This window comes from Somniosus microcephalus, chromosome 13 (assembly GCF_052327205.1).
Source record: "Somniosus microcephalus isolate GS21.2 chromosome 13, FLI_Smic_1.0, whole genome shotgun sequence".
Lineage (NCBI taxonomy): Eukaryota > Metazoa > Chordata > Chondrichthyes > Squaliformes > Somniosidae > Somniosus > Somniosus microcephalus.
Genome location: NC_140999.1, coordinates 170,727,069 through 170,744,505, shown reverse-complemented (window position 1 = coordinate 170,744,505; position 17,437 = coordinate 170,727,069). Strand labels below are relative to the sequence as shown.

The following is a 17,437-nucleotide window of genomic DNA, read 5'->3' as shown; positions in this document are numbered from 1 at the left end:
CCCTAAGCCTTGAGTGTCAGCTGTGGCTCAGTGGTAGCCCTCTCAGCTCTGATTCGGTAGGTTGTGGGTTCAAGTCCCACTTCAGAGACTTGAATGTAAAATCTAGGCTGACACTTCAGTGCAGTACTGAGGGAGTGCTGCACTGTTGGAGGTGCCAGATTGCAGATGAGATTTTAAACCGAGGCCCTGTCTGCCCTCTAAGGTGGACACAAAAGATGCCCATGGCATTATTGGGGATTTCTCCCCAGTGTCCTGGGCAATATTTATCTCTCAACCAACATCACTAAAACAGATTAACTGGTCATTATAACATTGCTTTTTGTGGACCCTGCATTTTCTACATTACATCAGTGACTATGCTTCAAAAGTACTTTAATGGCTGTAATGTGCTTTGGGACATCCTGAGGTTGTGACAGGTGCTATATAAATGAAAGTTCTTTCTTCTTTCTTTCCTACGAGGTAGCATTCAACATTGTGGGTTAAATAACTAGGCCTCAGAGTTAATGATGCATGGAATACAAAATGAAATAGCACATCTTAACCACGATAAACTCCCAATCACTTTGTTCAGTGGGGAAACATCACGTTGACAGATATATAGCTCAGGCTAAAACTACCAATTGAGTTTATTACAGAAAAAAATATACAGCAAGTTAAATCAGTAGATTAAATACAAAAATACTGCACTTTACTGTCATTGATGCATTAAGCCAGTTTGAGACCACAACAACAAAGTTTAACAGTCTCCGAGTCTTCTGATGAGCTTTTTATATACGCACACACATCATCAGCAATCACGGGCCTAGAAATTCATTAAGGCGCTGCCAGCTTTGCGCCCAGTTAACGCCTAAAGAGTGATTTTGCGCCAGAAATGAGTTTGCGCAGATATTCAGCGCAGCGGTATTGGCGGCGGTAGCCGTTAGCGCTGCGCCGGCACCGATGATGTCATCGGTGTGCGCAGTGCCCCGGTTCCGCCCCGAAACCGGCCCGATCCCCATATTTAGTTGCGGCCGCCTCCTCCGAAGTGGCCGCAAACAGTGACCAGAAAACGGGGCCGTCCTGCTGCCTTAGTGGGGCGCTTTAAAGCGGAAGGTGCGGCCAGCCGCTTTTTCGGCGGCCGCCTGCCCGCACCTCCTTCCCCGGCCTCCTCCACCCGCCCCCCCGCGGCATTGCCGGCTGCTTTCCGCGAGCCCGGCACTTCTCCGTGGTGCCAGGCTCATTTGCCGGCACTATCCAGCGGCGATCTCCCCGTTGCAGGCAGCTCCCCCTTAAGAGAAGGAGGAGGCCTGCAGTACCGCAGCCTGCCGCTCCGCAGCGGCTGGCGCAGCGACGCCAAGAGCGCTGATATTCAGTGTCAGCGCCCCAAGCGGAGGCGGGCACACCCTGGTATAGCGCCCAGTTCCGAATTGGGGCGCTAACAATGAATATCTGACGATCGCTATAGGCTTCCCGCCCAGCGCTAACTTTTGAGCGCTAGCCAGCTGGCGGGGCCATAGTGAATTTCTAGGCCACTAAGTTTTATTTTACCATAGTTGTCTGAAAAGACAGTTGAAATGAGTGAACTGCAGACACGACAAAAGGAACAAACCGACAGACAGACAGATACATTTTCTCAACAGACAGATACATTTTTAAAAATCGATTATACTTTTCAAGCAGATAAAACATGAACTGACAGCTTTTGATACCTGAAGGGTTTTGAATCCTTGAGCACTTCGTAGGTACAAATACTCTAAGAAGTAATTAAGTGTGTCTTTTCATAGTGGCAACCTTGCACATATTAACATTTCACCAGCATGGGGTGACTGGCCAACCAATCTGGACCCACTGAGGGACTATTACAGATAAAGACATAAACACAGGCAGACCAACCTCCCTTTCACTTCAATGTCAAACCCAGTGTATTCACTCACCCCAGAATGTTCATGTCAAGACAAAGGACAGAGGAAGCCTCATCTGAAACAGCAGCCATGGCTTCCACATCAAACATCCCACTGCCCAGACCTAGCTACTCTCCAAATGAAGATACAATCTAGATAATTGTAAACAATACGGAACCGTGTTTCCATCATGCACATCAAGGGTAATTTTGAAAACATCTCTAAATAAATAAAAAGGAAGAATTTTCTGTTGGAAACCATTAAGGCCTAGTAATTCAGTTGGTTGCGCCAGCAGTTAGCGCCTTAAGAGAAGTGAATTTCGGGCGCTATGCATGTAGTGCCCGGGCGCAGCGCAGTTTGCACCTCGCCCCAAATTAAGTTGACCCTTAGTGCTGGCGCAAAGTTTAGCGCCCGCCCGGCTGCGCGCGCAGAAAATGACGTCACATCCTCGTGCAACGCCCTTTGCGCGCCCCGATTCCAAACTTCAGTCGGACCGCCCCATTGTGCGGCTGGCAGCCAGAGCGTTTGTAAAATGGAACGCAACACAGCCGACGTGGGCCCCGGGGAGCGCAAATTAAAGGGCACGTACCCTGCAGTATAAAGGGCAGCCATTTTGCAGCAAACACTCTTGTGCAACGGATTTCTGGACACACAACAAGGAGGAGAGCTAACTGGTTTCGTGCAGCAATAGCTCAGGTATTTTTGGACTCAGGCCAAAGCGCTGCAAGTGCCCTGTTGGAAATTTGACTGTTTGCCAGCGTTTGATGGGGGTTGCATGGGGTGCCAACGTGGAGTTTCAGCGCCATGTGCGTAGGGCTCGCAGACGCGGGGTCAGAGGGGCAGCCCTGGCTAGAGGCAGAGGGGGCAAAAGGCGTCGGCAACATAGGCCTTACCCAGTCAGGGTATACCGCCAGCAGCGCTCCTACCTCACCATGAGTGGCGCGCGATGTGTAAGAAGGCTGAGATTCCGAAAGGAGGTGGTTGCAGAGATCTGCCACCTGCTTCGCAGAGATCTGCGTCCAAAGCTCAGGTGCAGGACGTCTCTGTCGGTGGAAGTGAAGGTGACGGTGGCATTGAACTTCTATGCCACCGGCTCCTTCCAATCCGCTGTTGGGGACATAGCTAACATATCCCAGTTCGGCGTGCATCGCTGCATCCGCCAGGTGACCGATGCCCTTTTCAGAAGGAGACGCCAATTCATCTCCTTCCCCATGGCCCTGGAGAGCCAGCATCAGCGTGCAGTGGGATTTGCAAGACTCGCGGCCTTCTCCTTGGTGCAGGGCGCCATTGACTGTACGCATGTGGCTTTGCGGGCACCTCTGGAGCATGGCGAGCAGTATCGCAACCGGAAGGGCTACCATTCGCCGCACCGGGTCTCCCAATTTGTCGTAGTTTGCTGCATGCTACACAACCTGGCTCTCCGCAGGATTCAGGCACTGCCACCTGACGTTGGACCACCACCTCAGGAGGAGGAGCAGGAGGAGCAGGAGGAGGAGGAGGAGGAGGAGGAGTACGTTCCCAGGAGGGAGCGACAAGGTCCAAGGGCCGTCCGTCGTCAGCTTATTGAACGTAACTTCTAAGCCCCCTGTCAGGGAATGCCTTGTGGCCATGAAGCAAGATGAATGCAGCCGCTCCGCAAGCCCTCAGCCGGCGAAGGCAACAAAGACTAACAAGAACAACCATGGACACTGTCTGAATAAAGATAAATTTATATTTGACAAAAATGAAACCCATTCCCACATGAATCCCCAAAACAATCAACGGCCCCCACAAAAAGTGCAACAAACGACTCACTCCCACAACCTGGGGAGGAGTAACTCCACATTTGAACAAACCAGGCCTCAACCTCGGCCTTAACGCAAAAAACATACCCATAAACAAAACAACCATGGGCAAAATAAAGATGTCCACCGCCATATAAAATGAAAGCTGGCCACACCCTCTACTTAGTGGCCCGCGAGGGCGAGACCTTGTCCAGCCTTTTGGCGCCCCTGCCCGGCCTGCTGCTCCTCCGCAAGCTCTGCCCAGTGGCTGCTGCGAGGCTGGGGGAAGGCGCCTGAGGGTCAGATGTCCTTCCGCCAGATGGCCTTGGGGGGCGGCCTACACGGGCTTTGGTCCTCGAGGGGCCGGCTGTTGATTGGCGCACATGTGCATGCCCACCATCAGCTCCAGCCGCTTGCCGTTGACGCTCCACTGGGGGAGTGGCGGCGACGGATGGCGCAATGTGGGCAAGCTGGCGTATTGGAGGCGCTGGCTGGTGATGTCGCACGCTGGCACTCGCCCGGGTACGCACTGCACGATCCGCACCAATCAGCCGAAGGGCGGATCGCTGTGCTGCTGCAGCGCGGCGGGTGTCCTGGCGATGCCTGGCTGAGGCAGCGCGTGTGGCAGCAGTGAGTGCCCCTGTTGCCCTGGTCTGCGCCCGCATCACATCCGCCACTGACTTGACGGCATCAGCCAGCGACTCCATCGCCGGAGGCATCCGTTCCACTACCTCCATCATCATCCGGCCACTCTCGGCATTTGATGCCCCAAACTCCCACACACTGGTCGCCAGCGACTCGATGGCCTCAGGCATCCATCCCACCACCTGCATGAGCTCTGTGTGGCGGCGGTCCGAATCCTCGGCCATTTGGTCCAGCTGGCGCGCCTCCTCCGAGGTGAAGGTGGCCGGACTGAAGGCGGGACTCTCCCGCTGGGGAGCAGGGGTCCGAGCTAGGCGACCCTTGGCACGTTGCTGCCGCCGAATGTCCGCAGCAACTGCACTCCCCGCCGATCCTTCCCCCCTCTGGGGGGAAGGCCGCGGCCCACCCGCAGCCCTCCTGGGTGGCTGGACGCCACTGGTCCCAGCAGCTGCACTCCCCTCCGAAAGTTGCTCCAGGCTCTCGTCCAGGGAAGACGTGTCCAACACTTCGCCCTCTGCTGCGGGACCTGAGTCCTCCCCTGATGGTCCAGGTTGCTCTTCCTCCTCCTCCTCCTCCTCCTGTTCGGAGGGGCTGTCACTGGCAGCTTCAGGGAGCTCTTCGTCACCAGCTGAAAGCAGGAAGGCACAAGAGTAGCTTCAGAGTGAGGAGAGGGCGTCAGCGAGGGAGTCATGACTGGTGGCATTCAGCGCATTGGTGGCACAGTGGCAAAGGAGGTAGCTCGGATGCGCAAGTGCGACGAGAGAGGGCCAAAAGGCGAGGTCCTTACCATTGCTGGGCAGCGGAGGGTCGGCTTCTCCGCACGCTCTGGGCACAATCACACGGCCTCCCATGAGGCCACTCACGCGCTCCTCCAGGGGAGTGAGCTTCTGGAACTTGGCGCGGCCTCCCCCGGTGATGTCACGGCGCTTGCGATTATTCGCAAGTTTAGCCTGCAAGAGAAAGGACGGGCTCTAAGTACGGTGTGTAGCCGTGACGTAGTGTGCACTGCCTCCCATGGTGGAATAGCTTGGCCAGAGTGTAGCCCTGATCTAGTGTGCACTGCCTCTCATGGTGGAATAGCTTGGCCAGTGTGTAAAGTGCAGAATGTGCAATTGATGCTCATGACTGTCCCAAAGCTGCTGGCTGAGGGCTGCCCATTAGGCCTTTCAGGTCCCTTTGCCCATCATGTCAGGTGTACATGCAAGAATGAGGAGGAGAGTGGAAAGGGTACTCACCCTGACAACCCTGGTCAGGTCATTGTATTTCTTCCGACATTGCACCTTGTCCCTGGGGGCATCGCCGTAGGACGACACCCTGGTGGCGATCTCCCTCCAGGCTTTGGTGTAGACGCGGTGGGTGGGATTCCTGCCAGTGTCTGGGAACAAGATCCTGCGCCTCTTCTCCAATGCTGTCAGCATGATATCCAGATCACGCTCTGAGAAGCGCAGGGCACGCTCACGGGCCTTCTCATGCGTTGCCATGGCTCCTTGGGCTCAGCAGCAGTGTTGAGGCCTAGTTTGAAAGCTGCAGTGTGCAGGGCGTGGCAGCAGACCAAATCGTCCCTTCCCCCTTTAAGAGCTGGCCGGCGCCACGGGGTCTGCTGTCAATCAAAAAATGACCGCACCCGCGCGGCGCCCCGCCTCGGCGCTACCCCTCTGCACCACCGGCTTAGCGCCTAAAGATAGTCGTGTAACGCCTCTTTTAGCGCTCCAGCAACCTCTTAGGGCGAAGCAACTGAATTTCGGCGAAGGGGGCGCAACTTTGGGGCGGGCGCTAAAGTCGGGCGGGCGCTAACGTTAGCGCCCCAAAACTGGCAAAACTGAATTTCTAGGCCTAAATATTTTATAATTCCCTAAACACCCATACTGTCTTGATGTATTTGGAATGCAGAACAAGCTGTGATTTTGATTTTTATTTTCTGACTTTAAAAAGAGGTCTTTAACATATTTGTCCTTTCACAGTGAGATTTGATTTTGAGACAACCACATATTTCCAACCCTGACTGCTATGGTGTAGTTTTATTGTTGGTCCGGATCAAATCGAAGCAGTTTTTGTGCGTGGATTGAAATGAAAAGTGGCAGTATAATGTGGGTGTCAGGTCTGACCCCAAGTGCACTGAAGCCAAATGGTATGAGACCATCTCCATTTGTGAAACTGCATTCTAAAAGTGCATAGGGACTCCATTGGAGTTTCTGGGAAGAACACTTTCAATGAGATGTTTTTAATGTTGGGAGAAAACAGAAGCTCCCAAGTCAGCTCTAAATTAATTCAGTTGCTATAACCACTGCAGTTCAGTGCAGGACAGACTCAGTGGGGTAGATTTTCCCTTTGTGCAGCAGGAGGCCCGGTCCATTTTGAGGGCCGAGATCTGATTAACATACAACCGACAGGCTGCGGGTGCAAAAACATGTGCCTTGGGGCAGCCTGCCGGCTCCGGGCCTCTGCAATATCGGGCGGCCGTACCGGCCTCTGGACCCAGAAAAAAGTAGATCTGGGGGTGTCCGTTCTCAGGGGTGGGGTGGCCCTGGTGCAACAGCGGCCAAGGTTGTTCTCCTGATTCCCTTGGGCCCACAAAAATAAATCAGAAACTTATCTTCTGGGTTCCTCTTCGGTTGGAACGTCAGCTGAAACGGGCCGACACGTGCATGGCCCACGCTCTTCCCAGTTGAATCCTGAAATGCCAGACGGGGTCCTATGTATGTCAGCTGCTATAACCACTACACTTCAGTGCAGGACAGAGTTGCATATTAAAAGGACTACTGCTTGACTTAGTCGGGCGCACCGGCCGCCCAGCGGTATACTCTTTGGAATACAGCATCATGCACTCCGTTGGCGGGAATGTGGCAGCAAGTCATATCCCACCTTTTCTGGGGAACTACCACCCCATTTCTGCCAGACGGCAGGCCTCAAAATCTCCCCCAATATCACTCCAGTCTGCAGACTGTATGCTCTAACCAACAGATTAAGAGGAAAGGCTAGCGGGGGGGATCATCACAGGTCTACCATAGGCAAGGTTATCAGCCACCTTTCAGTACTGCACGCCACATAAACACATATAAAGTATTGTGTGCAGTTTTGGTCGCCTTATCTGAGGAAGGATGTTCTTACCATGGAGGGAGTGCAGCGAAGATTCACCAGACTGATACCTGGGATGGCAGGAATGACGTATGAGGAAAGATTGGGTCGATTGGGCTTATACTCGCTGGAGTTTAGAAGAATCAGAGGGGATCTCATTGAAACTTGTAAAATTCTAACAGGACTAGACAGACTAGATGCAGGAAGGATGTTCCCGATGGCAGGGGAGTCCAGAACCAAGGGTCACAGTCTAAGGATAAGGGGTAAGCCATTTAGGACAGGGATGAGGAGGAATTTCTTCACCCAGAGAGTGGTGATCCTGTGGAATTCTCTACCACAGAAGGCAGTTGAGGCCAATTCATTAAATATATTCAAGAAGGAGTTAGATATATTTCTTAAGGCTAAAGGGATCAAGGGATATGGGGAGAAGGCAGGGACAGGGTACTGAGTTTGGATGATCAGCCATGATCTCATTGAATGGCGGAGCAGGCTCGAGGGGCCGAATGGCCTACTCCTGCTCCTATCTTCTATGTTTCTATGTAATTAATTTAACATTTGTTTTCTTCTGCAATCCACTGGTCATAGAGTTATCACTCAAAAAGCTTTCCGTCATCTCTACAGACACACCTCCGTACATAAACTGGCAAGTCTTCACAAGTGTTTTGGGCATATGATATTCTACTTGTACTCACCTGCACAGATGTTTCCCTTACAGTGAGTACAGTTCGTGTGCTTTAAATGATGCATGTAAAAATGTGTTAATTTTCCTATATAAAATTGAAGAGTAATTCCACTGTCTCCCATGAGTACACGAGACACAGATTATTAAAATTCTACAATGTCGCTGACTGGTGAATGATTTCTCACCCATGTTAAATATCTGCACCCAGTAAAACAAGGAACCTGTGATCAGCTCCTACGATCTGAACATTGCTTTGTGGAGTGAGGAGGAGGACGACACTAGGCTTGGTCTATAAAGTGAAACTCTTAAATGGAACTTGGCAAATCTGAGGAATTAGTGACCCTGATAGTGTGAGGACACTCAATTACAGTTAATGAAGATACAGTCATCACTTCAGGATTCCTCAGCTTCAACTGTATACAAATTTGCACAGCCTGCACATAAATAACTCAAATCCAGGTGATCAGCACTTGGGTGTCAGCTTGGTTCAGAGGTCGCACTCTCACCTCTGAGTTAGAAGGTCATGGGTTCAATGCCCAATCCAGAGAACTGAGCGCATAATCTCAACTGACACTTCAGTGCAGTACTGAAGGAGTGCTGTAATGTTGAAGGTGCTGTGTTTTGGATGAGATGTTAAACCGAAGCCAGGTCTGCCCTCTCAGATGGGCATAAAAGATCCCATGGAACTATTTGAAGAGGTGCAGAGGCATTCTCCAGGCGTCCTGGCCAGCATTTATCTCTCAACCATCATTAAAACAGATCAATTTATCACATTGCTGTTTGTTGGATCTTGCTGTGTGCAATTGGCGGCCACGTTTCCCTATATTACTACACTTCAAAAAGTACTTCATTGGTTGTGAAGAACTTTGGGATATCCTGATGTTGTGAATGACGTTATATAAATGCAAGTTCAGTCTTTGCTGTTCAGGCAAAAATATACAAAAATTACTTGAATAAAAAAACAAATAAATTAATACTAATTCTTGGTTTATATTTTAGAACATACTTAGTCTGAAACAAAAGATGGAACAATTTTGATAACACTTTCTTTCTTGTCTACCAATCACCTTTGCCATTCTGACAGTAAACACATGCAATGTGCTAGTAATTCCAAAAAATAATCTTTGGTAAATCACTACTGGCATATGAATGGGCCAAGACAACAGGCAATATGCCTATTGATTTGTTCATGTACAGCTTACATGATAAATTTGTATGAACTTAAATATTTTTTCATAAATTTTACCACTAAAATGTCTTCCCAGAGGTATTGAGATTTCACACACATGCAATTCGACCACACTTGGAACCCGCTGAATAATATTTCAATGCAACAGACCACAACAGCAAGCAATGTTAATATAATTAGTCCTATTATTTGTAATAACTGACCAGTTAAACAATTAAACAATTTAGCAACTTGGGACATGAAAAATTAACATAGAACTGCGATTTATATTTTAACTCTTTGACTACTAAATGTTATTTTCAACCTTCAAAGTGTTCATAGTTTCTTGGACTTAATCATATTTTATTTCTAGTCCGTACATTTTACAAAATATCACCAAGTTTTACAGCACAAAAAAAGACCATTCAGCCCATGATTTAATGAATTGGCCTCAACAGCCTTCTATGGTAGAGAATTCCACAGGTTCACCACTCTCTGGGTGAAGAAATTCCTTCTCATCTCAGTCCTAAATGGCTTACCCCTTATCCTTAGACTGTGACCCCTGGTTCTGGACTCCCCCGCCATCGGGAACATCCTTCTTGCATCTAGTCTGTCTAGTCCTGTTAGAATTTTATAAGTTTGAATGAGATCCCCTCTCATTCTTCTAAACTCCAGCGAGTATAAGTCCAATCGACTCAATCTCTCTTCATACGTCATTCCTGCCATCCCAGGTATCAGTCTGGTGAATCTTCGCTGTACTCCCTCCATGGCAAGAACATCCTTCCTCAGGTAAGGCAACCAAAACTGCACACAATACTCAAGGTGTGGTCTCACCAAGGCCCTGTACAACTGCAGCAAGATATCCTTGCTCCTGTACTCAAATCCTCTTGCTGTGAAGGCCAACATACCATTTGCCTTCTTAACCGCCTGCTGCACCTTCAGCGACTGATGCACAAGGACACCCAGGTCTCGTTGCACTTCCCCTTTTCCCAATCTATTGCCGTTCAGATAATAATCTGCCTTCCTGCTTTTGCAACCAAAGTGGATAACCTCGCATTTATCCACATTATACTGCATCTGCCATGCATCTGCCCAATTACCCAACCTGTCCAAATCATACTGGAGTTTCTCTGCATCCTCCTCACATCATGCACGCCCACCCAGCTTTGTGTCATCTGCAAACTTGGAGATATTACATCTAGTTCCCTTGTCTAGATCATTAATATATATTGTGAATAATTGGGGTCCTAGCACCGATCCCTGCTGTATCCCACTAGTCACTGCCTGCCACTTGGAAAAAGACCCATTTATTCCAACTCTTTGCTTCCTGTCTGCCAACTAGTTCTCTATCCAAGTCAGTACCTTACCCCCAATCCCATGTGCTTTAAATTTGCACGCTAATCTCTTATGCGGGACATTATTGAAAGCCTTCTGAAAGTCCAAATACACCACATCCACTGGTTCTCCCTTATCTATTCTACCAGTTACATCCTCAAAAAATTCCAGTAGATTAGTCAAGCATGATTTACCTTTTGTAAATCCATGTTGACTTTGTCCGATCCTGTCACTGTTTTCCAAGTGCTCTGCTATTACATCTTTTATAATGGACTCTAGCATTTTCCCCACTACCGATGTCAGGCTAACCAGTCTATAATTCCCCATTTTCTCTCTACCACCTTTTTTAAATAGTGGGGTTACATTAGCTACCCTCCAATCCATGGGAATTGTTCCAGAGTCTATAGAATTTTGGAAGATGACCAGCAATGCATCTACTATTTCTAGGGCCACTTCCTTAAGTACCCTGGGATGTAGATTATCAGGCCCATGGGATTTATCGGTATTCAATCCCATCAATTTCCCTAACACCATTTCCCTACAAATATTGATTTCATTCAGTTCCTCCCTCTCATTAGACCCTATGTTCCCCGACATCTCTGGGAGGTTATTTGTGTCCTCCTTTGTGAAGACAGAACCAAAGTATGTATTTAATTGGTCTACCATTTCTTTGTTCCCCATTATAAATTCCCCTGATTCTGACTGCAAGGGAGCTATGCTTGACTTCACCAATCTTTTTCTCTTCACATATCTATAGAAGCTTTTACAGTCAGTTTTTATGTTCCCTGAAAGCTTACTCTCATACTCTATTTTCCCCCTCTTAATCAATCCCTTTGTCCTCCTTTGCTGAAACTTAAACTGCTCCCAGTCCTCAGGTTTACTGCTTTTTCTGGCCAATTTATATGTCCTCTCCTTGGATCTTATGCTATCCCTAATTTCCCTTGTTAGCCACAGTTGAGTCACCTTTTTTGTTTTATTTTTATGCCAAATAGGGATGAACAAATTCTGTAGTTCATCCATGCGATCTTTAAATGTTTGCCACTGCCTATCCACCGTCAACCCTTTAAGTAACATTCCCCAATCCATCCTAGTCAACTCATGCCTCATACCACTGTAGTTTCCTTAATTTAAATTGAGGACCCTAGTCTCTGAGTCAAATACTTCACTCTCCATCTTAATGAAGAATTCTATCATATTATGATCGCTCCAACCCAAGGGGCCTCGCACAACAAGATTGCTAATGAATCCTTTCTTATTACATAATACCCAGTCTAAGATGGCTTGATCTCTAGTTGGTTCCTCGACATATTGGTCCAGGAAACCATCCCGTATACACTCTAGGAATTCCTCCTCCACAGTATTGTTACTAATTTGGTTAGCCCAATCTATATGTAAATTAAAGTCGCCCATGATAACTGCAGTGCCCTTATTGCATGCATCTCTAATTTCCCATTTAATGCCATCCCCAACCTCAGCATTACTGTTTGGGAGTCTGTATACAACTCCCACTAACGTTTTCTGCCCCTTGGTATTTCTCAGCTCTACCCATACAGATTCCACATCATCAGAGCTAATATCCTTCCTTACTATTGTGTTAATCTCCTCTTTAATCAGCAATGCTACCCCACCTCCTTTTCCTTTTTGCCTGTCTTTCCTGAATATTGAATACCCCTGGATGTTGAATTCCCAGCCTTGGTCAACCTGGAGCCATGTCTCCGTAATCCCAACTACTCCTTGTGGTAGCGAGTTCCACAGTCTAACTACTCTCTGGGTAAAGACATTTCTCCTGAATTCCTTATTGGATCTATTAGTGACTATCTTATATTTATGGCCCCTAGTTCTGGTCTTGCCCACAAGTGGAGACATCTTCTCTATGTCTACTCTACCAAACCCTTTCATAATCTTAAAGACCTCTATCAGGTATCCCCTCAGTTTTCTCTTTTCTAGATAAAAGAGCCCCAGTCTGTTCAATCTTTCCTGATAGGTATAACCTCTCAGTTCTGGTATCATTCTAGTAAATCTTTTTTGCACCTTCTCCAGTGCTTCTATATGTCATTTTTATAATATGGAGACCAGAACTATTCACAGTATTCCAAGTGTGGTCCAACCATTTCGAAGAGAAAGAGGTAAATTAGATGCATTATCCTTCCTCTGCATGAACCTTCTTTTTAAGGAAATTCCATTGAAACACATTTGTTGAATCTGTAAGTGGCAGTTACATCCCAGAACTACTCAAGAACGAACATCTTTGGCCTATGCTGGAGAGCAGGCTTGAATTATAAGGATGGAAAATGGGTTTAACTGAGCTCCTCAGGACTGGGTGTATTTTGGGACAAGAGCAGGAGGCTATATTTAATTATGCCAGCTGTAATTCGTTTGTTTATGAAAACCTTAATCAGCACTCATCTCAAACAGTCACAGCACTGGGTGAACGACATGCAAATTAATTTCCATTGTCTTTGTTTATGGTTCTTGCATCTGATAATCCAGTAATAGATGATTTAAATGATTTACAGAGCTGTCTAAAAAGAGGACACATTTAAAATGCCAACTACAATGTAATTTTTTCATGAATGATTCATTTCACCTTTAAATACTCAAGAGAATCAATCAGTAACTGAATTCACATCCCCTTTGAAACTACCACAAATATAAGGTTGTTCAGTAACTGATATGTGGTATCACTGCAGAAGTGATTTTTTAAAAGATTTTTGTTGATTTTGACCAGTAGCACTCCCAATAAGTTGGAAGATGTGGAGGTGGAATTCCTGCAGAATTTGTCTGATCTCCCGTCATAACTTTCCTACATTACAACAGTGACTACACTTCAAAAAAGTACCTCATTGGCTGTAAAGTGCTTTGGGACATCCGGTGGTCGTGAAAGGCGCTATATAAATGCAAGTCTTCATTTTCTTTAACTTGGGTGAAAGATTGGCAGAAACCCCAGAGAAATGCCGCAAGCAACCATTTGCACCCTTTCTCTCGGCTTTCCATTGAAGTTACCACAGGAGATAAGAACCCCCGTGGAAATTATATTCATTTATATATGGATTAAAAAAAAATCATGTCACAAACGGGCACCAGTCACAAATAATTCACTTATTCAGGGGTGACCTGATAGAGGTCTTTAAGATTATGAAAGGGTTCGATAGAGTAGATATAGAGATATTTCCACTTGTCGGGGTGGGTCCAAAACTAAGGGCCATAAATATAAGATAGTCACTAATAAATCCAATAAAGAATTCAGCAGAAATTTTTTACCGAGAGAGTGGTGAGAAAGTACATGAGAGAGAAGGGAATAGAAGGATCTGAAAATAGGGAGAGATGAAGTAGGATGGGAGGAGGCTTATGTGGAGCATAAATACCAGCATAGACCTGTTGGGCCGAATGGCCTGTTTCTGTGCTGTAAATTCTATGCAATGCTTTTCTTTCTAAAATTCCAGGCAATGCTGTTATAGAAGGACCAGAGAATGGTGCCGTATTACGCACAATGTATTATTCTGCTGCTAAGGTGCAGCTGTGTGTAATTTAGTCTGTCCCTTAAAGAACAATTAATCACATCCTTAGTCCAGTTGGAGGCTAAGCATATCATGAGGTAAATTAGAGGTTGCTTGTTCTCTGCAGATTGACTTCTTTTAAATCTGCACCTACTCCACATGTTTCAAAAGGTACCAGCAGGAAATGAGTGGCTCTCTTTTGTATTAAATATAAAGGGGGAAAAATTCATTCCCTTAGTGCCTCCCGTTAGTGCCAGCAGATGGCACTAATGGGACGCTAGACCAGTATCGCCGAGGCGAGGCAAAGCGAATCCAGCTGCACACGTAAAATCCCGCCCCCCCCTCTCCGTAGCACCACCGGTGAGAGGTATCGCTGGGAATGTCAATGCCAGGTGGATCATGACGTCAGTGAGTGTGCAATGCTCACTGACCACCCGATCTACTAAATTGATTCTCACCACTTACCTTAGCGCCTAGAATAAACAGCGACAGGGAGAGCTGGCGTGAAGCACCAGGAAGCCAGCTCCAGGGATGTTATTTAAAGGGGTCATCAGTAATCACTCGCAGCTGTCAAGTTAGTGTAGTTTCAGTGGTTTCTTGTCAGTTTCACACACACCAACAGTTTCATTCAGTAATTTCAAGGTTTTTGTATCAGGAGTGTTGCGGCAACTAAAAAGTAGCTACATTTATTCTTCAAAGAATCAAACTGCTACACTTGGTAACATTAATGGGGGCTGTAGTGGCATGCCACCTCACCCTCCAAGATCTATGGCCAAGGGAGTGTAGTCAGCAAGAAAGATGAGAACATGTGCACAGAAAAATGAGGAGGGACATCACTGCTCTCACCAGGAGGCCTTATCCTCCGAGAGTATTCTGAGAGCACTTCTCCTACTTTCAATTAAGCGAGGAGCAGTGAATTAGATGGCTCCGCCTCACCAAGGAGGTGGTCACAGAACTCTGCCACCTCCTCAGCCTCACCTTGTGCATATCCCACTACTATATTAGCCTCTAAAGAATGTGTAGTGCCAGTATCTGAGCTGGTGTCTGTGGGTGAGAGATGCAGTGACTCGGTGTGTTCTTCCTCCTCCTCTTCTCCCGCCTTGCTCTCTACGGTGCTTTCAGGGACAGGCTGCTCAGGTGCTTGCTGATTATCTGAAAGCATAAAAGCACAAGAGTCGGGTTATGGTGAGGGAGGGGGGCAGGAAGGGAGAAATGCATGCATACAACATGATTAACTGGAAAGTGCAAAACACTTGTGGGGTGAGGGAGAAGTGGGATGTGAGAAGGAGTAAGGATGAACATACCACTTGTCCCCTGCCTGTGCCCTCCTGTTGTGAGCCACCTTGGACTGCAAGAGAAAGGAAAGTGTGCGCGTGAGTGTGGAACAATGTGTTTGAGTGATGTGCCTGCCATAGTTGAATAGCTGTCATTATGTACAAGGTGTGAGATGTGGGTGTGACTGCTGGTAGGTAGAAATTGTTGGTGGGTCAGTGCTGGGGGTGTGATGCTTTGGGCAGTGGGTGAAGATTGTTGCTCAGATGGTGGTATGTAGCATTTATTGAAGCATTCACTCTCTCTGCTGACCCAAGTGAGGTCGTTAAATTTCTTCAGGCACTGCGTGTGGGTCCTGGGGACCACAGTGCTGGCCGAGATGTACTGCGCTACCTCCCTCCACATGGTGCGGAAGACTTGTGACATGGGCCTCCTGCCACTAACCAGGTAGAGTACCGCCCTCTGTCTCTCCACAGCAAAAAACAATGCCTTCAATGCTTCATCAGAGAATCTGCGGGCTTTCTCCCTGGGGCGTGGGCCTGCCATGAGCACACCGGGTTCAGTCCTCCGGCTCCTTCTCCTTCTCTTTGTTCTGCCTCTGCTTCTGCTTCTGCTTCTGCTTCTGCTTGCTGAGGCAGCTGCACAGCCAACAATGCTGAGAATGAGGTGCTGCAGCATCAATTAACCTCCCCTTTAAGTAGTGAAAAAAGTCTGTGGCAATGATGAGTTGCGATTAGACTACACCCGATATTGGTCCAGCCTTTAAGGGTAACGCCAAAGAGCTTGGGTTTTAAGACCTGATTTAGAACTCCAATCATTTTATTGAGCAGTGAGGACGAATTTTGCGTGCAGTCTAAAGCATTTGCACCTGATGCTAATTCTCCAACTGACACCACCCATTGGACATGACAAATGTGGTCCTGGTAACATTTAACTTTTAGACTGTGCATAATGAATGAAAATGTTGAGTGATGTATAACATTTCAAACTTGTATCTTATGTTTTATTAAAGGTAAAACATGCATCGACAAAATCCCTTGTAGGTTTTCCCATCAAGATATATTGCTCAGTTACAATATTCTGGCATTTAGTCAGTTAAATTCTACCTTGCAAGTTAGTCCAGTAATACTCCAGAATAAAACAGTTCAATAATATAGTCTATAATAAGACACGCTAACACTGGTAATGGTCTAACATTTGTTTCATAATAAAAGGAAGAATAATACGCAGCCTATTAAACTGTCACTACACAGATTGTTAAACTCTCTTATTTCAAGATTACATAGGATTATATTCATGCTTGCTGTGAAATAGATTAAATTGCCTGATTCTGCCTTTGTTTTTATGATTATCTAGACTATTATGTAGGTGCAGAATATTTTTTGAAACTGTCAAATACAAACTTTTTTTTCATCCACCATTGTGTTATACTAATAATAAATTATGTTTCACTGCCGATAGTATTGGAGTTCCATTATCAGCTCTAAACCAGAGTTGACCAACATAAGCTATCACATACACACAGACACATACAAATATCTGCAGTTCTAGAGTGTTGTGATAACTTAGGTATTGCAGAAAAGACAGCATGTTACCAGCTAATGGTTGAAAGTATTATGCAGTCACATGAGATCAGTTAGGAAACAATAAGTTAATAATGATACAACTTGAAAACTTCTGCCTTTGTTTATTATGCTCCTGAGGTATTTAATGTGGGGTCCACAGACACCTTTCTGGGGCCATCAAGATCCCAAGATTCCTGTTCATCATCAAATTTCTAAATTGTCTTGTATTTGTTGATTAGCATGTTATTTTAATTTTTAAAAATCTTTTGCTGCAATGATAGCTCTGTTTTCATTTGGGTAGCTGAAAAAAATCTTTCAGAAATTAGGACAGGGAGCCCCTGGAAGTGCGTCAGTATTTGCTGGGTGGCAACCCACACAGAAAATGTTTAAAGACTGCTGTTTTAAAAGGAGCCCTGCCTTCTTGGAAAGGGTGTTTGGCAAATGTTTTCCTCATTGCTTGCAAAAATGCAAGATAATTACATAAATGATGTTGAAATGGATAATCAGGTCATTTGCATTAATGTTATCATGATGTAAATGACACAGAACTTTTCTCTC

General features: G+C 46.6%; 1 protein-coding gene across 5 annotated transcripts in view; it reads right to left on the bottom strand.

Annotated features, from left to right (window-relative positions):
- dlgap4b (discs, large (Drosophila) homolog-associated protein 4b) overlaps positions 1 to 17,437 on the bottom strand; it is a 733,594-nt gene that overhangs the window by 673,224 nt on the left and 42,933 nt on the right. The gene's annotated exons all lie outside the window — the stretch shown is intronic.